At 50.7% G+C, this 25976-nt stretch overlaps 1 long non-coding RNA gene across 4 annotated transcripts; it reads left to right on the top strand.

The window, feature by feature from the left end:
• Positions 1-22642: 22642 nt before the first annotated feature.
• On the top strand, positions 22643-25976 carry LOC104581483. 4 transcript variants are annotated; one of them, XR_002964043.1, is made up of 4 exons: positions 22643-23049; positions 23141-24561; positions 24791-24859; positions 25369-25976. It is a non-coding gene; the product is annotated as an uncharacterized LOC104581483 (long non-coding RNA). The 4 variants fall into 4 exon arrangements; XR_002964044.1 differs by having other exon boundaries at positions 24767-24859; XR_002964042.1 differs by lacking the exon at positions 24791-24859 and having other exon boundaries at positions 22644-23049; positions 23141-24282; positions 24432-24561.

Raw genomic sequence — 25976 nt, 5'->3', positions numbered from 1 at the left:
CCTAGGCCAGGGTTCCTCCCTGAAGGCGAGGGTTGCTGCATGAGCGTGGTGGTAGCATCGTCGCGGCGGTTGCCGCTGGTGGCGATCCTGCCCCCGCACTCCTGCCGCGTCCCTCAGAAACAGTTTTCCTTGAACAGGTACCCAAGGTGGGTCCCTACCAAGGCAGTGCTCCAGGTGCACTCTTCCGCCAAGCGTCACGAGGCATTGGACTGAACGGAAAAGCTAAGTGCCTGAACATGAACACCGAATTCGCTAAGAACTGAACGAAATTGAGCATTGTCTCGTTGGGTGTGGTCCCAGATCCTGTGCGTAGCCGGAGTGTTAAAAGGACGCTTACGGGGGGAGTGCGCTCCCCGTGTGGCTTCGCGGGTCCGTCCCGGAAGGGCACGGCTTGGAGTAGTTACCCCACAAGTGGAGTGGCTCCCCGCTACCGCTTGGCCCCAGGTCGGCACCGCGGGTCCGTCCCGGGTCCCTGGTCTGGTCAAGGGTGAGGCGCGTGAGTCCCCTGCAACACAAGGCAAAATGCGCAAAGGCTAAAAGGGCCGCCCCGCTAGACAGCACCGGGAACAATGAACATGTCGAAAAACTTGATTAACTAAGAGTCGAACGATTACATGGCCTAATCTGAAGTATAATTGTTCAAACGGCGCTAAGCGCCACACTTGCAGGGAAAGCAAACAAAGAAGATACATTGGGGAGCAACAAGCACGGCTGGGGGCTGCGGCAACTAGTTGCCGCCGTCTTCGGCCAGGGGGTCGGCGGGGAGATCGGGCTCCGGCTTCATATGCATCCGCTCGACCACCTCGTCGATGAACGCACGCACTGCTTGGGTGTGCGTGGGCTCGTCCTCGCTGTCGGACCAAGCGTCCAGCAGGGACTCGAAGGGAAACTCCGGGTCCCGGAGATGAATCCGCGGGAGGATTGTCCCCGCAACCTCCTGAGCACAGTTGGCGACTTCGTTGGCGCCGTACTGGGCGATCCAGACATCGAGCGCCCCAAGTTTCCCCACCAGGTCGGAGAAGAAGGGGATCAACGTCGTGACATTCGTGCCGCCCACCTCCGCCGCCTGCAGCTCAAACTTGGGCAGCAGGTCGCGCAACGACTAGGCGATCTTCTACAGCTTATTGGTCTCGATTTTCCGCTGACCGATCAGCGTGCCGTGGTGAAGCCGGGCGTCAATGGCAGCCTCCTTGGCCTTGCTGAGGCGGCCCACCAGCTTCTCGAGCTCTGCGGCCTTGGCCACATTGTCCTCGCCGGCCTTGGCGAGCTCCTCCCGGACGGCAGCCAGCTCGGTTTCAAGCCTGGCCACTCTGTTCTTGGTGGAGCCGAGCTCGATCTCGTGCCGAGCCACCGCTCCCACCACATCTTCAGTGGCCTTGACTTGCACCTCCAGCATGACGCGAAGGCCTTGAATTTTGCCGCGGTAGTTGGCGATCAGGACGCTCTTCTCGTCCAGCCGGGTCTGGGCCATCGCGACCACCTCGGCATGTCCCTTCCTGGTCGCCACGAGGGTGGCCGCCATCAAGTCGAGCTTCCCCTAGAGCTCCATGCGCTGGGCCTCCAGCTGCCGGTGGAGCTCGGTCTCCGGGACCACTGGCTCCCGGACATCCTCCAGGGCTTGCCGGGCCAGCCGCGCCTCCTCCTCGGTGAGGTGCGTCTCCTCGCGCAGCCGGGACAGTTCTCGCCGCTCTCTCTCCATGGCCTCCCGCACCTCGCCAAGTTGGTTCTTGGCGGCAGCGTGGTGCTCCCTCACCTCGTTGAAGGAGGTGACGAAGGCCTGCTGCTGGTCCCTAACGGCGTCCAGGAACCGGTGCCCCCGCTCGAAGATGCTCGGATCCTAGGTGAGGGGGTTCCAAGCGACCCCGGCGAGGGTGCCCAGGTTGGTACCGGGGAGAGCAGCCGAGGACGACGAAGCCCCCGCTACCGATGTGGGGCGGGGTCGCCAGCCTGTGCCCAGGGACCCCGAGGCTGGGGAAGCCTCCCTGCTCCCGGCGGGGGCTGTCCCCTGTGGGGCGGCAGGTGAGCCCGCGCCAGTCGCGTCCACAGCTGCGGGCGCATCGTCGGGCGCCGTCACCGTGGCGGCGGTGTCCACCGCTGCCCCTGTCTCCGCCGCGGCGGGGCTTGATGTGAGAGCCGGTTCCGGCTCCACCTCCGCCCCCGCGACTTCGACGACCGGGTCAAGATCGACCACGGTCGCACCCGTTCCAGGTGTGGGCACACTTGTGCCTGTGACGATGAGAAGCGTGAGGATCGGCGAGTAATGGGGCTGTCAAAAACGGACAAAGGTGACCGGGATGTTTACCTTGCGCGGCTGTCGAGCTTGCGGGGGGACCCTCTCCTGCCTCGCTTGCGCCGGCGGGACCGTCCAAGAGGCTTGCCGCGGGCGAGCTGCCGCTCACTGCGAAAAGAGGTACGTTCATGAGTTTGGCTAACAAAAATTGCAGCTGCGGAGAAGTAACGAAGACATACCGGTTACCGGCCCTGCCTCCGTGGGGGCTGGGCCGTCAGGGGGCGCGATCGCGTCGCTGCCGACCCCTGTGGCGGTGGGGTCGGCGGCGCCGCTGGCATTGGCGCGCGCCCTCTTGCTTGGCGTGCCGGGCGGGGAATCGCTCCTCGCCCTCTTGCTGGCACCCGACGGCGAGTTGGACTTCGGGGGGTTACGCCGGAGCACGAAGCCCCGGAAGACCCCCCGAGCGGGCGGCGCCGTAGGCGCCCGCGGGGTCGTCGCGGCCCGGAGTGTCCCGGGCATTGACGGTGATGCCGCGCGCAGTATCGGGAACCAACCTTGGGGAGGTTGCCGCTACCGGGGCAAAGACTGTTGCCGAGACTTCGGGGGGCCCTGCAGATGCGGGCGCTGCCGGAGTGCCGGCGGGCTCCACGGGAGCGGCTGCCGCCATGGTGCTGGTGGCTGCCGCTGAGGCGGAGGCTGCCGCCGAGGCACCCGCGGCCCCTGTGGCCGCGGATGCCGTCGAGGTGCCGACGGGCGCCCCTGGAGCGGCCGCCGCCGCAAGGTTGGTGGCCGGGGCGGACGTCGCTGTCGAGGAGATGGTTGCGGCTGCTGCAAACGCCCTCGATCTCCTCACGATCAGGGGTGCGTTGTCGCTGCTTTCGTCGTCGTCGTCCACGGCGACGACCTTCGGGGACGCAGCCGCCTGGCCCGCCTCATCGTCCAGCGACTGGAGGGAGGGCCAGCTGGGCTCAGATCCGCCCCTGCTCTCCTCGAGCATCTGCTTCTCGCGGGGTGCTTGCGGGGGAGCGTGCGGGACCCGGGTGGGGGTGTCGTCCATCAACCCCCACTCGTTGCAGGGCGGGAAGGCGCCGACGATGTCGCTGAGTGCCTTGACGCCGGCGTGAAGAGAGGAAACCCTCAGCGGGAACTCGCCGGAGATCCCCCTCACCCACGTCCTGAGGGTCTCCAAGTCCACGCCGTCCTGCTGGAGGCGTGTCCTGTCCCCGGGACCCAAGTACATCCATGCGGGCCGGGAGTGTAGCTGCAGCCGGGCTATGCGCCGATGGACGAAGGTGTGTGCCACGTCCACGTCGGTGAGCCCCGCTAGCCGCAGCGCCTTGATCTTCTCCATGATGGGGAGGAGGTCGGCGTCGCAGTGGTACCTGTCCTGCCAGCCGTTCTGGGGTTGCGGCAGCTCCGTCGGCGACTGGATGAACTCTTGGGGGTCCTCCACTCGGACCCAACACCAATCGCTCCACCACTCCTTTTCGATCTTCTTCCCCGGCCGGACGATGAATTCGGACTTCATCTAGTTGCGGGCGCGAAATACCACCCCCGACGACATCGCCTTCGCGTTGTCAATGCGGAGGTAGAAGTAGTGGCGGAAGAGCCCCACCGACGGCATCACCCCCACGAACGCCTCGCAGAGGAACTAGAAGGTGGCGAGGAGGAACAGCGACGTGGGGTGGAGCTGCGCCACCCGTAGCTGGTAAGACTCCATCAGTGCGTGGAGGAATAGTGAGAAGGGCGGCACCAGGCCGCATAGGAGGAAGCGCACGAACACCCGGAATTCGTTGTCCTGGTGCTTGACGCTCGCCGGGAAGATCAGCGTCTCCCCGTGCTCGTTGAAGTTGGAGGCGACGGCGTGCCGGAGCTTCCCCAGCGCCTCGCCGTTGTAGCCGGGGCGGAAGAAGGCGACCGCGGCCCGCATCTCCCGCCTCCTCTGGTCCTTGGCGGCGGCCGCCTTGGTTGCCGCCTCACTCTTGCTGGCCGCGGTTTTCTTTGAGACCTGGACCTCCTTCCCCTTTCTGGTGGTGGGGGGCGCCATGGAAAGCAAGGGCGAAAGCTAGCAGGAGCGCTAGGATGCGAGACGCGGAAAGGGGTGAAGATGAAGGCTATGGGGGCAGAGTGTTCTTCCCCTTTTGGCAACAGTAATAGCTTTATAACGCCCGGCCGTTTGGTAACGGCCGGTTCCGTACCCTACGGGTGCGCGGGGATAACTCCTAATCATTAGGAGTAATGCGTGGAGTGGCCCTAACTTCCCTGTTTAGGGGGGGGGGAGTTAGGGCGGAAATCACGCGCCCACTACCCTGTCTGTAACGGCGCCGTACAAGGGGCAGCGAAGAATCGCGGGCCCGCGGCAGATCGGGGCCCACACGTCGGTTAAGGGCGTAGCCCGGCAACCGACCTGGGGGAGACTCATCCGGGAACAGGTGATGCCGGCCCACGCCCGGGGGCTACTGTCGCACCAGTGGCACCCGGGGTACCACCGCTGCGCGACGCGTGGGCCCTGTCCCTGAGTTCCCGGGGAAGTTCCATCCCGGGCAGCGGCTACGAGCAGCCCGGCAAGCTACCAGCCCGGAAGAGCTAGCGGGGCTTTGGGGCATATTCCCGCTTGGGCACTTCCCGAGGGGAGGTTCCCGGGTGCGTTGGGCCGGGGCGCTTCCCGGGGAGCGACTTGCCGGGACAGGGAGTTCCCAGGCGCATACCCCCGCCTCAAGCGTGGGGCCCAGTAGGCAGATCAACAGCGCCACGCGGGCGTGTGGCGGGCGTGGGGTGCGCGGCCCCACCGGGGCAAGGAGTAAGGCGCACGGCTCATTAGACGAGCCGACCGTGAAGCGACCGCCCCCGTATACGGGTTCGATCTCTGTGCTTTAGTGCTAGTCCCTGGATCGACTCGCTAGCACACACAGTTTCAAGATGTAATATCATAGAACAAAGGTCTCAATATTACAACGTATCATCCAGAATTTAAAAGGTACTTACAACTCACATAACCTCATGGGTTAGCTGAAAATAAAACAACTGTTTAGCAGCGGAAAGCGAAAGATACAAGGGCACATCAACACCATGGTGAGAGCGTGTTGGAATGTAAGCCCGTAACCCAAACATGCAGAACGTACATCTTACTCGTCGTTGGAGCTTCCTGCATCATTAAACGATGCATCCACTAGGGTCAATACATTGAATGTATTGGCAAGATTCACTAGGAGTTATATCAGAGCTTACCAAGTATATGCATAATGTGGCAAAGTGGGGTTCAAAGCTATTTGCATAAAAGCTTGGTTATTGAATCCTATCTTTTAATCAAATAGAATTTTATCACTATTGGACACGGGGTAGACACACCCATGCTCCTATTATCCTAGAGCACATTGAAGTGGATTCATCAAGTGCTCCTACCCTGTTCAACCATTCATTTTATTTAAGAAATTGGAATGAGTGAGACTTTCCTTACAGCTCCACATCTAGTTGCTCAAAATGTCCGTTGCCGGGGACACGGCTAAGTACTTAGTTTTGACGCTCTCGAGAGTTTGTACACATTCCCCACAAGAAACCGACGTGTTAATCCCATGCTGTCCTCAGGGTAGAGTAGCACAATTTTTGGACAAACGGTTTGAAAGATATGATGCTTTGAAGTTATATGGGTCTTTCTGCAAAATTGCATTATCTAATTCGGCCGAAATAAAATAAAATAAGCTCTGCCACATGGCTAAATCTGATTGGCCCGGTTCTAAGGTTTCCGGCTGGCGGGGCTGGTTAAATGCAGAGCCACATGATGCTCATGATATGCAATGCATATGAAGAGTTTTGAAAATTTGGGATGTTACAGATCGACGGGGCGTTACCCGTCCGATCAAGTGAACAGTGGCTGTCTAATCCTACTCTAGGATTTTAGACCCCTAGCGGCGGAGGTGGCGTCCATGCGCGCCACCAGTTCAACGGGGGGAGTTGTATGCCTCCCCGCTCGACACTTGTAGCCCATGCACCGTGGCACCTGTGGCATCCCCTTGAGTATAAAAGGAGGACCCCCGCCAACGGTCAAAGGGTGGTTGGAATCTCAGTTGGTTCCAGTAGGCGGTAGGGTTCGGTTGAGTTCGATCAGCCCACAGTTAGCCTCTAGCATTAGCAGAGAATAGTAAGGGGTACCTAGCCAGAGGGAGAGAGTACCCGGGAACTTAACCGGCAACCTGTAAACACTCGATTCACTATCAATATCAGCTCAGACAAGCAGGACGTAGGGTTTTACACCTCCGGGTGGCCTGAACCTGGGTAAAAACGTGCGTGTATCTGTTCCTTGATTAGCGCGCACTTCTAGTATTTCATTTCGCCGGCCCCGCGGGGCCTCATCGGCTGAGCCAGCGATCGCCGGGGCGAACCCCGACGCCCCTACCGAACCTAAAAGGGGGCCGTGACCGCACGCCCCCGGTGTCGGAGCACCGTGCGACGACACCGGTTAACAGGCCGGTTCGGCCCATTTGGCAACAAAATTCCCTCAAAATAAAATATTTAAAAATACTTATGCTTATAAATTAGCATTTAAGGCCTTTTAACTATCAAAATAAATCGTTTTTCAAAACAATTTCGAAAGCCACAATATGGGATAGCTTTATATATGCATTAAATCCCTTTTTATGCCAAAACCCTCATGGGTTAAAATGCAATTATTCAAAAGCAAGAACAAAACCCAAATTCAAATAAGGGCACTTTTGAAAAAGGGTTTTTCTGGGTTAACTTTGGGGTTTGAAAAGTGATTAAATGGAAGGGTGGCATGATGCTTATGAAATGCAACGCATATGAAAGGTTTTGAAAATTGGGATGTTACAGACCTAACCCCCTTAAGATGAATCTCGTCCTCGAGATTCCTGTTGGTTAGCAAAAAGGTGTGGGTGGTCTTCTCGAAGATCATGCTCGCGTTCCCACGTAGCTTCTTCTTTGGTGTGGTGATTCCACTGAACCTTGCAGAATTTGATGGCCCTGGAATGGGTATGTCTTTCAGCTGTTTTCAAGATCTTCATTGGTTTCTCTTCATAAGTGAGGTCGCTTTGAATCTCAACTTCATCAAGTGGAATTGTATCCCTTAGTGGCGTATCGGCCATTTCCGAGTGGCATTTCTTTAACTGCGATACATGCAACACGTCGTGGACGCTTGTCAACACTTCTGGTAACTCCAACTTGTAAGCTACCTCTCCTTGGCGTGCCAAAATCTTGTAAGGTCCAATAAAGCGTGGCGCTAATTTTCCTTTTATCCCAAATCTCTTAACTCCGCATATCGGGGAAACTCTTAGATACGCACTGTCACCAACCTCATAGGTGACCTCCCTTCGCTTGGAATCTGCATAACTCTTTTGCCTGGATTGAGCTATCTTAAGCCTGTCTCGAATCAGCCTGACCTTCTCTTCGGCATCCTTTATCATGTCGGGTTCGAATAGACTACGGTCTCCTACACCATCCCATAGCAAAGGTGTCCTGCATTTCTTGCTATACAAAGCTTCGAATGGTGCCATTCCGATACTCGCTTGAAAACTGTTGTTGTATGAGAACTCTGCATAAGGTAGATTCTCATCCTAGCTAGAACCATAGTCCAGAGCACAAGCTCTTAACATATCCGCGAGGATTTGGTTCACTCTTTCTGTTTGTCCATCCGTCTGTGGATGAAACGTTGTGCTAAACTCTAGTCTCGTGCCTAGAGACTCGTGCAATTGTCCCCAAAATCTTGAGGTAAATTGGGTACCTCTGTCTGAAACGATCTCCTTAGGAACTCCATGTAGGCATACAATCCTAAACATGTAGCGTTTGGCCAACTTAGCACTTGTATAAGTGGTCTTCATAGGTATGAAATGGGCAACCTTGGTCAAACGGTCAACTACTACCCATATTGAATCATAACCGGACCTTGTCCTTGGCAAGCCGGTGATGAAGTCCATGCCTACTTTATCCCATTTCCAGTCTGGCACTGGCAACGGTAGTAGTAACCCAGCTGGTTTCTGATGTTCAGCTTTGAGACTGCTACACACATCACACAGAGCAATATACTCAGCGATATCTCGCTTCAATCCTGTCCACCAAAACTTTTCTTTCAAGTCCATGTACATCTTTGTGTTCCCGGGGTGGATCGAGTACAGTGAATCGTGAGCTTCCAGTAGTATTAGTTTTCTGATCTCGGGGTCCTGTGGTATACAAATACGCTTCTCAAACCATATGGTACCTTGGTCATCCTCAATGAATCCTTTTGCCTTTTCGATAGCCATATTATCCTTTATCATTCTAATTTCTGAGTCTACTTTCTGGGCTTCTCTAATCCTGTCCAGTAAAGTGGGTTGTACTTCCATGTTGGCTAAGTAACCTTCCGGGACTATCTCTAATCTGAGATCCTTGAATTGCTCACCCAATTCAACAGGTAACTCTCCAGCTGTAAGTCCATTAACATAGCCCTTTCGGCTCAAAGCGTCGGCCACTACATTTGCCTTGCCTGGATGGTATTGAAGATTCAGATTATAATCCTCGATTAACTCTAACCATCTTCTTTGTCTCAAGTTCAACTCCTTCTGCGTGAATATATACTTCAAGCTCTTGTGATCGGTGAATAACTCACAATGTTTTCCCATGAGATAGTGCCTCCAAGTCTTGAGTGCGTGTACTACGGATGCTAGTTCCAAATCATGAGTGGGGTAATTTCTCTCATGATTCTTAAGTTGCCGTGAGGCGTATGCCACAACTCTTCCTCATTGCATCAAGACACATCCCAATCCTAGACGCGAGGCGTCACAGTACACTTGAAAGTCTTCTAGTAGGTTGGGCAAAACGAGGATGGGTGCTGACACCAACCTCTTCTTCAAATCTTGAAAACTTTCTTCACACTTATCGGTCCATTCAAATTTCTTCTCCTTCTTCAGAAGTTCAGTCAAAGGTTTTGCTATCTTGGAGAAATTCTCAATGAATCTCCTGTAGTATCCAGCAAGTCCTAAGAAGCTGCGAACATCACCGACGTTCTTAAGGGCTTCCCATTCAGTTACTGCTGCTACCTTAGCAGGGTCAACAGCAACACCGTCTCCTGACACTATGTGTCCCCAGAAACCTACTTCGGACAACCAAAATTCACACTTGCTAAATGTGGCATAAAGCTTGTGTTCTCTAAGCTTTTCCATGATCAGACGGAAATGTTTTTCATGCTCTTCTTTGCTCTTCGAGTAGATCAAAATGTCGTCGATGAACACTACGACAAACTTATCCAAATATTCCATGAATACCTTGTTCATCATATTCATGAAGTATGCCGGGGCATTGGTTAATCCAAAAAGCATCACTGTGTACTCATACAGGCCATACCTTGTGGTAAATGCCGTCTTGGGTATATCCACTTCTCGAATCTTTAACTGAAAATAACCTGATCGAAGTTCGATCTTTGAGAAAACACAGGCTCCTTTCAATTGATCGAATAGATCATTGATTATGAGTAGTGGGTACTTGTTCTTTATCGTCACCTCATTTAGCGAACGATAGTCTATGCACATTCTTTGGCTCTTCTTTCTTTTCTACAAATAGGACAGGTGCTCCCCATGGTGATGAGCTAGGGCGAATAAATCCTTTGGCCAACTGTTCTGCGAGTTGCTTCTTTAGTTTCTTCAACTCATCTACAGCCATCTTATATGGTCTCTTGGCTATAGGTCCACTTCCAGGCAATAACTCGATAAGGAATTCCACATCACGGTCCGGTGGCATGCTTGGTAATTCCTCTGAAAACACATCCGGATATTCTTTCACTATCGGTACATCCTCTAGGCTAACCCCCTTAAGAGAATTTACCTTGGGTATCTCAAGCTCATAGGTTGACTTGAAGCGGATTCGCTTCTTCTCCGGGGTCGTGAGTGTAATTGTCCTCTTGACACAATCTATAAGTCCTTCATACTTGGCTAGCCAATCCATTCCTAGGATCACATCCAAACCTTTTGATCCTAGCACTATCAGGTCTGTGGGGAAGTTGTGTTTTCCGATTTCTAGTGCCAGCATTCGGCATTCATAAGCCGTTATCATCTCTCCCCAAGTGACTTCACCTTCATAGGGTTCACTAAGGTATTAGTGGTTAACCCATCCTTATGCACAAAATTCCTTGAGATGAGAGAATGCGGTGCACCGGTATCAAACAGTACGAGTGCTTCAAAAGAATTTTGGCGAAAGGTGCCGATTACGATACCTTGCTCCTCCGTGATTTCCTCCACGTTGACGTGGTTCACATTGCCCTTCTGGAACGGGTTGGGCTTTGCTCCCGCCTCGTTGAATTTCTCGGGGCAATCATTGGAGTAGTGCCCCATCTTGTGGCACTTGAAGCATTCCACTTGACTCAGATCTCTGCCAGTGGTACGGTTTTGCTCTGGGTTGCCTCCGTTGTTCTGACCATTGCCCTTGCTGTTGTTGATCCTTGGACATTGGTGCTGATGCTGGTGCTCGTGGTTCCGGCTGCCATTACCTCCCTGGTGGTGGTGGTGTCCTTGACCTCCATGGTGGTGATGGTGTCCACTCCCTCCATGGTGACTCTGGTGATTGCTACCATGCTTAACCATCGAGGAGCTGCCACTACCCTCGTACGAGGTGTGCGGCTTCTGGTGTGGACCAGCGAGGTTGTTGCCATGGTGAGGCCTCTTGCATTGGTTTTCCATCTGATTATGCTTGTTTTCAAGGATGATGGCTTTGTCCATGAGGGACTGGTAGGTAGGAATGTTGACAACTGCCAGTTGAACGGCGAGTTCGTCGTTCAAGCCATCCAAGAACCTTTCCCGGCGTTTTGCATCAGTGTTGACATCGTCTGGGGCATAACGAGACAACTTGTTGAAGGTCTCGATATATTCTGACACAGTCCTGTTCCCTTGCCTCAGTTTGTGGAACTCCCTCTTCTTGAGGCTTAGCACGCCCGCAGAGATGTGGGCGGTGCGGAAGGCATCTTGAAACATTTCCCATGTGACTTCTTCCATGGGAGTGGTAATCTGATAAGTCTCCCACCAAGCTGCGGCGGGTTCTTCAAGTAGGTGAGCATCAAACCTCACCTTGTCTGTCTCAGTGCAGCCCACAGTTACTAGGCATTTGCTCACGGAACGGAGCCAATCATCGGCCACAATTGGTTCCGAAGAGCTGGTGAAGGTAGGCGGACGCAACCTCAGAAATCTGGTTGACATGTCCACTTGGGGTGGTGGGTTGGGGTGCTGGTTGTTGTGGTTGTTATTGTTGTTGTTGTTGTTTGGGTTTTTGTTCATCTGTTGGGTCAAGGCTTGCAGGATTTGGGTCTGAGCGGCCAGCAGTTGTTGCATGGTGGCAGCATTGTTGTCCTGCCCTTCCTCGGTATTGTCGGCACCACGGCGGGTATCGCGTCTCAGCGGCATCTGTTTTGGGACAGCATAGATGAGGATAAAAGATGAGCATGGTCTAAGGGAAAACTAAGCCCCACAACAAGCAATATAACAATACAAGCAACAGGCATATCACAAGTATAGCAAATCAATCATGAACAAGACAGATATAAAGCAAGCAAAAGCATTCTCTAAGATTTAACAACCAATAGCAAATAGTTCACAAGGCATACCAGCCTAAAGCATGAGTAAAAAGTTGCAAGCAAACATACGGATCTACATTGCCATACCACAACGGCGGCATGGTCAATGACTAACACGGTAACGAATAATAAGGTAAATAGTTTGGCGGGCTCCAAGCTGAGTCTAAGGAAGTGAATGAAAGTTGGCGTCTCCGGAGGCCCTCGTCCTGGAACGGGTGTTGGTGGCAGGAGTGTTCATCTCCTGCGCCTCCTGAGGCTCCTCCTCCTGTGGCTCCATCTCCTCGTCCTGCGGGGGTGGTGGAGCTTGTGCTGGTGCAGGGGCAGGTGCAGGTGTGGTTGCCTGTGCAGGGTTGGCATTGTTGACCTAGGCTTGGAGCTGACCATACTTGAGCTACAGGAGGTCCCTCTCGTACATAATCTGCTCCATGATCCCATGCATGTTCAGGATGACGTCACCCCTGCGGTTCACCTCTATTGTCTTCTGCGCCAGTTGTCCTTGGAGTATCCCCACCTGGACTTCAGCTATGTCCGCTCGGGTCATCTCGTTGTAGAGACTCTTCCCCATGTCCACCATGTTCTGCTCCAGAGCTTGAAACTGAACATCCTCCATGTGCGGGTCATCGCCTAGGACTTCCAGCCCCACGGCATTCCCGCCAACAACTCGCCTCCCGAAGCTATGGAAGACGGAGTCCGGTGGCAGGTCATCGTGGTACGCCTCGCACACACGAGCTATCGCGTGTTGCATGGCGAACTGGAGTCCCAACATGAAGTCGGGGTAGCGCATGGAGTAGGTGATGTCGGGCGTCAATGGAACAACAGCCCGCCCTTTGATCTCAGTGTCGATCTCCCAGCGGCGTGCTCCTCATTGAGATCCCACCGGCTCAGCACGTCCTCGGAAGCAGGGTGCTGCCAGGTGCAGCGTCGTGCACAAAGTAGCCAGCTGTCTTCCAAAGGGGATGTCATCGTCAACTGTTGGGTAGTGGACGTGTGTGAAGGGGGGTTCGTCTCTGAAGTTTGGTGGGTCGTTCATCTACAAGATTTATGGTGAAGGGTGAGAATTAGTCATATGATCAAATGGGTAAATGCATAAATATATCAATGACAATATGAGGTGTATATTATGCAATATGACGAACAATTGTAATGGTGGAAAGCATGACAGTGTAGTATGAGATGTATAAAAATGCATATAGAATCTGAAGATCCAAGTGGATGAATAATTTTGCAAGTGTGAATGAAGTAAAACACAAGAAATATGTATGCATTGAACAATGGTACGATTGCAAGTGTATATGAATATGAATGTAACTCCATATGCAAACTTAATGAGGTATGAAATGCATAAAATAGTCCTATGGTCTCTTTTGGTCTAATCCATGCTAGGGTCACGTTCCTATAGGCAACACAATGCTCTGATACCATCTGAAGCGACCGTCCCCGTATACGGGTTCGATCTCTGTGCTTTAGTGCTAGTCCCTGGATCGACTCACTAGCACACACAGTTTCAAGATGTAATATCATAGAACAAAAGTCTCAATATTACAACGCATCATCCAGAATTTAAAAGTACTTACAAATTCTCTTAACCCCAAGGGTTAGCTGGAAATAAAAACAACTGTTTAGCAACGGAAAGCGAAAGATACAAGGGCTACACCAACACCACGGTGAGAGCGTGTTGGAATATAGGCCCGTAACCCAATGCAAGCAGAACGTACATCTTACTCGTCGTCGGAGCTTCCTGCATCATTAAACGATGCAGCCACTAGGGTCAATACATTGAATGTATTGGCAAGATTCACCAGGAGTTATATCAGAACCTACCAAGTATATGCATAATGTGGCAACGTGGGGTTCAAGGCTATTTGCATAAAAGCTTAGTTGTTTAATTCTATCTTTTAATCAAATAGAATTTTATCACTATTGGACATGGGGTAGACACACCCATGCTCCTATTAAACTAAGGACATTGAGTAGACACATCAATGCTCCTAAACCCAAGTTTAACCATTCATTTTATTAAGAAATTAGAATGAGTGAAACTTTCCTTACAGCTCCACATCTTGTTGCTCAAATTGTCCATTGCCGGGGACACGGCTAAGTACTTAGTTTTAACGCTCTCGAGAGTTTGTACACATTCCCCACAAGAAACCGACGGGTTAATCTCTTGCTGTCCTCAGGGTAGAGTAGCAACGGCATCGATTACGAGATTTTCAGAGGTAATTCCCTAAACCACGAGAGAATCACACTCCCCCTACACATTCTACCTCAGTACAATTTCTCGGGTCTAGGTTCATACAACTTACTCTTGTCTCGCCAGAGCCCATATAGCATTGTGGTTGTACTGGAAGCTGCTAAATAGAAAACTAGTCTAGTCTCGGTTACCCCAGGTGGCATTCCACATTTGCAACGCAGGCGCTCCCATAGACATGGAGAGACGACTCATAGAAATAGACCTGATGTCGCATTATGCATTAAATCCCTTTTTATGCCAAAACCCTCATGGGTTAAAATGCAATTATTCAAAAGCAAGAACAAAGCTCAAATTCAAATAAGGGCACTTTTGAAAAAGGGTTTTTCTGGGTTAACTTTGGGGTTTTAAAAGTGATTAAATGCAAGGGTGGCATGATGCTTATGAAATGCAATGCATATGAAAGGTTTTGAAAATTGGGATGTTACACCAGGCCACTGTACACGGTAAATAAAATGGATTATAGGGTAGCCGCTCTAGGCTTGCTGGGCAAGACTAACCCTGCCGATGTGACTCATATCGGTGCATTAAATGCACTGCGTCCGCTGTCTCGTCCTGTTTTCACTGTTCTGCGGGCCCCATCTGCATGCCCGAGCACGGGTTGCTGGGAGCCCCTTCCCGGCAAGCGCACCCAGCCCGTTGCCGGGGCAGCGTGCCTTCCACTTCCCAGGACCAGAGTTCCCGGGTACCTACCGAAGCGGGCGCTTCTCCTGTTCCGGTTCTTGGCTTTGTCTTCGCCAATGACTGTCTCTTTGGGGCGGGCTTCCCGAGTCTATCCTTCTCGGGAGGCCAACCTGGCGGGGCTTCATTAGTCGCGACCCACGCGTCCTGTATCAGTGGGACCTGATGGGCCACTGGTACGACAGCCTGTCTCAGCCCAGCAAGGAGAAAAAGAAAAAAAAAAAGAAAATGCTGACTGGGCCTAACCCAACAGGGAGGGAAAAAAGAATAATGCTAATTGGGCCTAGCCCAGCAAAAGAGGATGCAAAATGAAGGAGAAAAGAGGCCAAGGCCCAACTGCTGAAGCCTGGTATGAAAAAAAATGGGATGTGCGGGGTCGGCCCGAGGGCCTGAGGACGTAGCAGGGCCTGGCCCGATGGGCATCTATACAATAGGATGGTAACATTAAGATTGTTCACCTAAAAGAGTAAGAGTAACCATTAATTACAAAAAAAGGATTTTAAAGTTTGCATGTGCAAGTATTTTGAAGAACTTGCAAAAGCTACATATACAAGTAAAAAAATGGTACCTTCACTTTCGTAGCAACGCTGCCCCCTCGAGCAATACAATATCCGTCGTCCATTTACTGTTTGGTTAAGGTTATGTAATAGACGTAATGCAATGGCTTCAATAATTGAGATGATTCTTGTGTTTGGCACAAATAAATAGATTGGTTTGTCAAGTCTCGCCATGCCAAATCAGCACATTTTAATTCGACACAACCATTTCTTCACCAATGAAAAGGGGAGAACTAAGAAAGTGTTCCCGACACACAAAAAGGGAGAGAGAAACTAAGAAAATGTTTCACACACACAAAAATGGTCACCTAAATAAATAACAAAGTGGAGAAACATTTACAATGACTATGGACGTAAAAAGACCAAAGAAACCATTTGTCATTACAGTAACAGGCAAGGCTTTGATGCCAAAAGAAAAGGGTCTTCACGAGAGAGAGTGCCAGGTGCGGCGGAGGGGACATGGAGTGTTAAAAGCCGTAAGACGGAAGCTCTTGTAAGAGCATCTCTAATAGATAATGCAAAATAGGACACAACAAAAAACTTATAGGGTACAAAAAAAAATGGGCCTGGCTAGTGGGGCCTACATGTCGGAAATCGCGTCAAATGCGCTAAGACGGGTGTTTTGGGCTAGCTGTTCCAATTAGCCCGAAAAGGTGTGGCTCCGCGGACAAATTAGCAACATGCGTGTGGTTTTTGCGATATGAGTGGCATGAAACTGTGGTTTTCCGAAATTTACTCGCATATATATGATATTACTGCGTAGTTAAATTCTTTTGTGTTTTATCTTCTTTATCAGGACATGTCCATGCCCACGCCGACTCAAGAGCTTATCTGCGAGGATATTCTGGGATCTGAGTGGAGGTCTAAGCACATCTACGGGGGTATGCAAAATCAGTGGGGGGTTTTTATTCACGTTCTCAGGTTATCTGACCATTGATCAGGAGAAAAATTGTACCACTTGATTTAATTATGTGTGCCTTGTGTTGCTGATTGCTGAATGCATGCAATTTCTTGGTTGTTTAGAGCATGTATAATGCCAAAAATAAACCAAGCATATTCTTAAGCAACCGTGCTTATTTATATAGGAGAGGTCCAGGCCAACCCCGTGGGCACCTTTTGATGGCTGGATGGAGCACATTTGTCACTTCGGAGAAGCTGAACGACCGCGATGACTTTGTCTGCTAAAGGTTGGGAATGGACTGATCTGCGGTGTTTAATTATAATTATGTTAACTAAAACAGTACGTCATGCGTAGCGGACAGATTTGTGCTGATGTTTCCTAGGAAGTACGCATAACAACAAAGGTGCCATGTTTTCTTTTCGCAGTACTGAGGCAAGAGAGCAACGTGTCAGAGTGTGACACCTTGTGCGGAAGCGCACCGTTAAGGGTGGACGCAAGCCGAGCTGAGCCTGGCTTGGCCCGAGCGCTCGGGAAACTCAACGAGCCTAGCAGTAGCAGGACACTGCCATGTCGGCCAAACTTTTTCGATGACCGGCAGCGACATTTTCAAGCTGAAGTTTGATGCAGAAGTAGCTGGATGGAGTTGCGGACGCAGGGGAGGAAGAGGGAGTCAACACCATTGCGTCGGAAATGATGTAGTTGGCAGCGAGGTGTGGACTGTTGTCGGGCTAGGCGGAGGGGGCTTGTCCTGCAGGCCATCGCAAGATGGTCATTGGCACCGACGGTCGGCAGGTCAAGGCACGGAGGCGGTTGCATCCTTCTTTTCATTATCCATCGCAAGCCATAGAGGGAAGCGAACACTGGAGCTACCGGCCCCGACGTGAGGTAGGGAGCTAGGCGGAGGCAGTGCGGCCAGCAGAGAAGGAGGGCGCGTCGAAACCTAACTAACTCATGACACTGGGCTGAGCAGCGTGCAACGGGCTTGGCCCGAAATAAAACATGAGCCCAATGTAGAAGCTCGGCTCGGCCTTTTCAATTTAAGGGCCAAGCTAGAGCCCTTCCGAGCCCGAGCCCAAAAGCTCGGTCCGGCCATCCAGGTTGACGCATCGCCATGCTGTCATCCGCCATGTAAATCAAAATCATGCATCTTGGGGTGCATGCAAGTGCATCGCATGCTCTCTAAACCAAGTATATTTTCTGTGTGTACTATAGGCCAAGGTTGGGCACTTTCTACCGCCAATTGTCTAGTAAAAAAAGTTTGTTTGTTCTCTGCTCATGGAAGTTCGTTTCTTACTTATTTATCTAGGGTAAGCCAAAGCCAGTATATCGTTAGTTTAGCCAAGTACCTTCAAACTAGGTTAAATTAAAGTGATGAGTAAATTACAAAAAAGTACCGTACCACATTTGTGACTAGGGTTAGAGGTCAGGTCAAGATCCCCTAATCGTTTCTAATCCGTACAACTTTGGCATCATGCGGTAGCAAATCACCCTAAGATCGCAATTGGAGCGGTTTGACGACCAATCTAACAGGGCTGGACCACCTGTTGGGCCAGCAGGGCAAAAAAACAGAGCCCTCTCATGACTAGTACAGCCATAAGCCAAGGGGCAAACAAAAAGAATCATATTTCCCCTAACTCTCTCCTTAAGTTCACCGACGCGACGTGGCCTCCGCCGCCGGGGACGGCTCCTCAAGGGAGGCCATGTTCCGAGAAGACATCGTTGAGTCCCTCGTCTGCGTGCTCGAGCCGGGCATCCCGTGCTCCTCGAAGGCACGCATGATGGCACTCCGCGCCATCGACGCGCTCTGGCTCACGTCACCATCACCAGGCTCCAATTCGAATTCCGTCGACGCCTTGTTCCACGCCCGCGTCCTCTTCTTCCTCCGCAACGACGACCCATGTTTTTTGAGAGAGAGTGCAGAGGCGGACTTGGGGGGTCGAATTCCCCTAAAAATACCCCAGCACCATTCGAAGCTCAGATCACGAACAACACAACCCATTCCACCCAGACTCCGAGTCCCCCAAGTACTCCCTCCTCCACACCCTTCTAACCCCAACAGCCCTGGATAATCCATATACATGCTTCATCTTTGATGTTGTTAGTGGAATTTTTTTGCGATTAGCGGCCAAGATTAGAAGAATAAGCGAATTGAGGCTCCAATCCCTGGCAGAATTGAGCAGCGGACAGGATATCGGAAGAAACTGGTCAACATTAGCCTAATCCACAATCTTAGACCAAATAAGCAGCATTGCGCGCTCAAGTTGGCGCACCGGCTGTGCCACGCGGCGTTGGAGGAGGGGAGTGGTGCGGAAAAAGATGCCCAACCGGTGCTCGGGCGGGCGGTGGGGCTGGAGATCGAGCATGCATCCTAGCGGGGATGGTGGCGCTGGAGTCCGGGACTCACCAGAGACAGATATCGAGCGCTGGCAGAGCACGGCCGAACTTGGGGGGAGAAAAGCACGGCTGGAAGCTTGGCCTCCGGCTCCGGCTTCGGTTCAGGCGGCGATGCGGCGGAGCAGAGGGATCCGTCGTCAGCGGGCACGTCAAGGGCATCTTCGCCGGCGCGCCGAAAAGTGTGGTGCTCAGGCTTGTCGCGGCCAAGGAGGAGAACCGCAAGGGAGGCGAAGGAACCGGCGATTGTCATGCCTTCGAGGTACATGCAGCCTTCGCCCACAGGAGGGAGGAGGGGATCAGAGTGGCGTCGCCGTCAGGCGGCCGGAGGCGGGGACCCCTGTCGAGTATGGTTCTTTTTGGTTTGACCCTTGGCTTATAGCTATATTAGTAGGAGAGTTTGGCTTCTACCACGTGGCGCCATGCTGACCCGACAGGTGGGTTAGCCTTGTCAGATTCAGAGTCAAAGCGTTCCAATCCCGACCTTAGGCCGGATGATTTGTTACGGCATGACGCAAAAGTGATATTGATTAGTAACAATTAGCAAAACTTGTTCTAACCTTGAAACCTAGCCACAAATGTGGTACTTTTTTTTAATTTACTCCAAAGTGATCAGTCACGGTTCAAGCCATGGTAGGCCGCCCCCTCATCCTGTTTTATTTAACCGTTGGTGCTTGGCAGCGAACGGCCGGCCGACTGACTCCACAGTCTCCAGTATCCACTTCATGTCTCCTGACCCGTCACCATTACTGGCGTCTCTTTTCCCATGGATAGCATCGCTCGTTCTCATCCCTCTCCTCTGCACGTTCTTCGTCAGCAGCCAGCGGTGGTAAGGCAGGAGGAACACATGGAGAATAAAAAATAGTTAAATCTATTGAGTACATTGCGCAACATGCTACGAAACACTAATCTTCTAAGTGCCATGTAAAAACTTTTCTGGTATCTTTCCGTGTTCCAAATTAGTCACAGTTGCCGGCGTGATGCCGCATGTACGTCCCAACCACATCTTTCCACGTAAGGAGCTGCAAGAAGTCTTTCCGGACGAAGGTTCCCGAGGGCCCGAGTGCGATACCAATTTGAATTCTGAGCCACATTGTCTACGACGTGTTTTGCTCGCAATGAACACCACGGATCGCGGTGGCTCAGCTTGGCATGTTAGCTGGCCATACCAAGGGTGACGTCACTGACTGCATAGTTGTGTGCTCGATCAGTTCGCTCTGCAAGTACGCACTCCGTTTTGAATTTTCACTTTATTCTAGTAGTTTATAAATTAAGGGTGTGATTATTGCTCAGTTGTTTGATTTGTAGAAATATTTTAAGAGTAAGTTTTACTACAGGTATTGAGACTTCCTTCTTATCCAACCACAACTTTTGCTAATTTGTCCACAAAACCACAAGTTGTGCGTCTAACTGTCTCAGATCACCCAAAATGATGGCTTATGCGATTTTGACAGTTTTTCTAACATGTGGGTCGCGCCTGTCAGGTGCCACATCCTTTCATTGGACCCCTTGCTTCTTTTCTTTTTTTGCCTCATCCTCTCGTCTTCTTCTACAATTGACAGCACCTCCTTTGACAAGACCTTGTTGGTGAGAAGGAAGCCGCCCGCGGGCGGCCATATGGCCAGACGAGAGGCCCTGGAAGCTGGCGCGCTGCGGACGCGCGCCTTCCCATCAGCGTCCCTTGAAATTGCTTCCCGTTACTAGCTTTTGCTTGGACGCGTGGCGCCAGTACGTCCCTTCCACAACTCATTCACCATCTTGATTCCTCAACCCAAGATTTAGCGCATATATACGCCCCTTTCATTGTTGAGCCTTCTCTGCCTCGCCCGATTTCAGCTCACCACAGGTTGTGCGTCTAATTGTCTCACATCATCCAAAATGACGGCTTATGCGATCTTGACAGTTTTTCTTACATGTGGGTCCCGCTTGTCAGCCGCCACGTCTTTTTCATCGGACCCCTTGCTTTTCATTTTTTTTTCTTTTTTTGCCTCATCCCCTCGTTTTATTCTACAAATGACTGCACCTCCTTGGACACGACCTTGGTGAGAAGGAAGCCGCCACGGCAGACAAGAGGCCCTTGAAGCTGACGCGCGGCGGACATGCGCCTTCCCATCAGCGTCCCTCGGAATTGCTTCCCATTACTAGTTTTTGCTTGGACGCGTGGCGCGGACCAGCGATCCGTCCCTTCTACCGCTCATTCACCATCTTGATTCCACAACCCAAGATTTAGCACGCACACACACAACTTTCATTGTTGAGCCTTCTCTGCCTCGCCTGATTTCAGTTCGTCGCAGCGAGTCCTGACTGAATTATCGGCTTCTTCTCTCCCCTTTGCTTGACCGAATTTCGTCTTGGGCACCCATGGGTAGGGCGGCATTGACCCTGAGAGGGTGGGTGAACCCGGCCTTCTGCGTCTAGGCTGATGGATCCCCCATCCACTTATTTGCCATCTTCAATGACCATGGCGGACCTCACATACCTCATTATCCCTTATTTCCCCATCATCACTCACACATCACCCTTATCTTCTTGTCTAGTCTCTATCATTAGCTTGTACTGCCAATATTTTAATTTTGATTCGGAGGGTTTTCTTCAATAAGCAAAACGGCGAAGGGGGTTTTGCATAAAATGAACAAGTCAACCGACAAGCCACGTGTCGACCTGGATTAGAATCGTCGAGCACTGGACAATAGGAAGTCAGAAGCAAGAAATGTGTGCCGAAGGTCATGAAGGTGTAGCACATCTCGAGTCAAACCTTCCTTTGCTTCTCCTTTCTTCTTCTCCTTTACGTAAAATGAATAAGTCAACCGACAAGCCCTATTTGGTATGACCAAACGCGCACCCGCAAGTTAAAGTTATTGTACCACCTGGCCCCATTTTTCACCTTGTTGTACTAAACTGCTCGCGCAATACAAGTTCTTGTACCTCCAGTGTTACTACCTCTTATTACAAGTCTCAGAAAACTAACAAGAGATGTGTTTCACTTCTTCAAGGGTTATATCTTACATGAGTTACCTGGCCTCATAGACTGCGTCTTCTTGAAACTCAGTCCCAGGCAGAAAGAATTCGTCCAAAAGTTAGAAGCCTACAAGTATCTTAAAAGAAGTGTGGTAGGAACTGCACCATACATGCATCCTTGTCTGTCAGAAATGTCCGAAGTTGGTTCTCCGGACATGGCTTACAACTTGACAGATGCAACGGTTGATAGTTTGGTCGAGTCTATGCATTTGAGAGATGGTGTGAAGGCCAGTTTTTTCATTAATATCCTAAACCTTGCTTCTTGGGAAGTAGAGAAATTGCTTGCTTTTAGTCAGCATATACTCCCCATGAATTTTTTGGGAAGACTATTGGTTAACATGTTTGGCTGGCGTGTTGGAAAGGATATCTGTGATAACGGGTGATACTAGTGCAGTAGACATAGAAATGGGAATGGATCCGTTTAACAACGCTGAACCAATGATAGCGGCTGGGACCAGAGCAGATTTTCAGCTGATGTACATGCACAAATAAATAGATTGGTTTGTCTAGTCTCCCCATACCAAATCAACGCAATTTAATTCAGCACAACCATTTCTTTCTCAAGGGAAAGGGAAGAAGTAAGAAAGTGTTCCAGACACAAAAAAGGGAAAGAGAAAACAAAAAAGTGCTCGAGACACACAAAAAGGGAGAAAGAAATTAAGAAAGTGTTCCACGCACAGAAAGGCTTCAGCTTCTCAAAAAGTTTTTGGATTTCCTCCTGTAACTCCATCTTCTTGGTTGTCCAGAATGTGTAGTTACTTGGTGCTGGGATGCCTTATCGAGCATCACCAACTCGCCTTGGTGGCTAGGGCTCCTCGAAGCAGCGGGGAACAAACAACTAAGAGAGAGAGCAAGGCACGGGATGGGAGAGAGAAGAAGAAGGTGCAGCGCCTAGGTCCACCACTTTGCCTCCGTGGCGGTCAACGTCGGGTCAAGTGCCATCGTGGCAGCGAAAAACCACCGAAACCGGTTGAAAAAGGTGTCGCGACGACCATTTTCCAAAAATCTCCTCGTGTTTGTACGTGGCCAACCCCGCTGTCCACAAAACAAGATTATCCCCTCCGCCTCCAGACGTAAAATAAAAGAAACAAAAAACATCGCCTCGTTGCCACGGGGCTACACTCGCCTCGCCGCCTCGTTCCCCTCGCCTCCCCGCTGCGCCACCTTCTCTCGCAGAGCCACCTTTCCTCCTCCTTCCTTGACCTCTACATTATGCCGAAAAATTTGCTTTTTTCGTCCAAGATGATGACGAATCGTTGGATCCGGCGTCAGCAAGGTCAGATCCGGTGGTTGCGAGTCCGGACGAGGCCTCAAGCATCCTTTGCGGCGGAGGTTGCACACGCAGAAGGTGGAGCCGCCAGCGTCCCTAGCCTCTCCAGCTCCGACCGTGCTGAGGCCATCATCGACGACAGCACACCCGTCGTGGCCTTCGCCGCCGAGGCCGGACGCATCAAGGCCGTCCTCACCTACCACGGAAAGGTCGTTCCAAATCTCCACGTCGTCCATGCCGCCCCGTTTTTTCTTCGCTGGTAACTCGTGCTGAATTGGTTACCCTCCTTTGCTGTTGCAGTCGGAAGCGGCGTTGGTCGAGAAGCTGCTCCGGCGGCTGCAGCAGTTGGAGTTCACGGTGCACGCCTTGAAGGGAGACGATCGACACACAACATGGGGCTCTGTCAATCAATTAGTCCATGCTTAATCCGTTCTTGTACTGATTGGTGCTGACGCGGATTGGTCTGATAGCTCATTGAGATCGGGAAGAAAGTGACCTGCCACCGGAAGCACAACTCCAAGCAGATTCGCCAGCTCGTCGCCATGTTTTCTATCTGTCTCTGTACGTGTCTTCGCTATTGATATCCATTATCTTTTGTCTTGGCATTCCTGTTGGATTCTGGTAATTCTTGGGGAGCGCAGGGAGCTTCCTTTTGGATTCTTGGAGTAGTTAATTGTGGTTGGTGGGTGCAGCACAAAACCGGAGAGTTTGCTTCTTCTTTGAGCTGATTTCTTGTTCGATCAGGTTTTTGATTGATTGAGCACCAAGCACGCAAGCAAGTGTTTTCCGAATTCAAGCTTGATTTCTCTGAAGTTTGTAGTCAAGAAGACTCCAGCTGATAATTTCTGGTGTTATAATTTATGGGGAGTCGAAACAACTGATTTGGACCAGTGTTTTTCTCAATGGAAACCCTTTTCTCAAAGTATTGTTGAGTTCATCAAATGAGTGAAAAAATGCTTGGGTTTCTTCCTGGATGCAAGAATCGGAGGTGTAGGAGCTGGCCGGAGGAGGTGCCTCTGGCTGGAGGAGGAAAGAGGCACCTCCTCCGGCCAAAACTTGTGCCACATGGACATAAGCTACAGGATGGAAAGATGAGGGACCTGAATCCAGGCCCTATTTGTTTGGGCGTCGGCCTCAGATTTTGGTGCTTTTAGCGAAGCTGAGAAGCACCTCCGGATGTGTTTTTGGTGCTTCTGGCTGAGAAGCACGTGTCAGCTTCATGTGTAAACGGGAAAATTGTTTTTAAGATTGCTAGAAACACCGAAAACTTTTTGGTGCTTCTGGCTGAGAAGCACGTGTCAGCTTCATGTGTAAACGGGAAAATTGTTTTTAAGATTGCTAGAAACACCGAAAACTGAAGCAGAAACCGTAGCTGCAAGGTAGGTGGGGCGGCTGGAGGTGAGAGGCAACCTCGGGCGAGCGAGGAAGAAGGCAACCTGAAGGTGGGAGGGCGTTTTTGTTTGTTTCTAAGTAGAAGGGTTTTTTTTTTGTAAAGTAGCATTGTACATACAGTCGCTACACTTTTTTTCAGATCGGGGGGAGTAATTGCTAAAGAGATCATCTTCTTAAATACTAACATTTCCCATCTCAGCTCATAGTTCTGCAGGAAAGTAGCTGATCTAGCAAACAATGCATCTCCAAAGCCAAAGTACGCAATGCCAATACTGAAAATAAGAAAAGGAAGCTTCAGTTTCACAGAGCCAGCACTGTCCAACTAAACAGTAAGCCAATCTTACCATGTTCTACAAAAAGATTTATCTCCATTCAGAGAGAGATTTTAAGGAACCGTATCTTGTATGTTTGATATTCTAAAGCAAACAAGGCCTCAAAAAAAGCTCCCAATGCATGAGAACAGAACAAAAAGTAAAGAAGAAAGTTGCCCAATTATACCTTTAATCCAATTGTTTAATCGATCTTGTTGACCAGCCCTTCGAATCTCCTCATCACCAGGCAGCACATCTCATCTGAGGCAAAGGGGAACCAAGTCAAAAAACACTCAAACAGAGCACACAAGAAAATGTAATCTTCTATACCTAAATAGAAGATCCCCACTAACTATTTCTCTCAACATGCAAGCATGCCACCTCATTAGGCCCGTCATAAAACCATGCAAACCATGACACCTCATCAAGTCATGTATGTATCCATTTTACATTATTTTTTTCATTAATCTATAAATTCAACCATGCCACCTCATCAATTAAATCATGTTTTTTTTGAAAAGTTTTTCTTATTTTACACATCATTTGGTCACATACTTTTTACGTTTTATTGTTTTAAAATGTAAACAAGAACACTTTAACATTTTGTTCCCATTAGTTTTAGTTAAATTTAAACATCTGTGAAGTAAAGAATATACTATACAATTTCGTGCCATGCTTTCAATTTTGAGTACTTTTTTGTTGCTACTTAATGAAGGCGGAAGCAAGAAATGTGTGCGGAAGGTCATTAAGGCGTAGTACATCTCGAGTCAGACCTTCCTTTGCCTTGTGTTTCTCATGCCTTCTTCTCTACCGTTTCTCCCGCAGCCATGGCTCTGGAGACCTTCATTTACGGCGGCAATCGATGGCTAGCGTGGAGGGGACCAACGCTGCAGACGAGGTGTCCAACAACTTCGCGGCCCAATACCAGTGATAGTCTGCACGTTGCGGGCGCCCACGGCTCCGGCTTCGGCGGCACCGGTGGCGTTCGGGTTGGTGACACTGGCGGGGCGCATGAGGGAGATGGAGGTTGTGGTGGCGATCCGACCGGCCATCTGTGTTTGGGCTGACGGATCGCACATCCACTTCTTCGTCGTCTTCAACGACCATGGCGGACCTCACGTACCTCATCATCCCTTAATTCCCCATCATCACTCACGCATTATCCTTATCGTCTCGTCTCATCTCTATCATTAGCTTGTACTGCTAGTATTTTAACTTTGATTTGGAGGGTTTTTTGTATAAGCGAAACGGCATGGGGGGCTTTGCGTAAAATGAACAACTCAACCAACAAGCCACATGTCACACACATTTGCTATGACCAAACGTGCACCCCCAAGTTAAGTTAATGTACCACCTGGCCCCATTTTGCTACTTATTGTACTAAACTGCTCGTGCAATACAAGTTCTTGTACCTCCAGTGTTATAACCCCTTA

Source organism: Brachypodium distachyon, chromosome 2 (assembly GCF_000005505.3).
Source record: "Brachypodium distachyon strain Bd21 chromosome 2, Brachypodium_distachyon_v3.0, whole genome shotgun sequence".
NCBI classification, from domain to species: domain Eukaryota; kingdom Viridiplantae; phylum Streptophyta; class Magnoliopsida; order Poales; family Poaceae; genus Brachypodium; species Brachypodium distachyon.
This window is presented reverse-complemented; position numbering and strand designations above follow the sequence as displayed.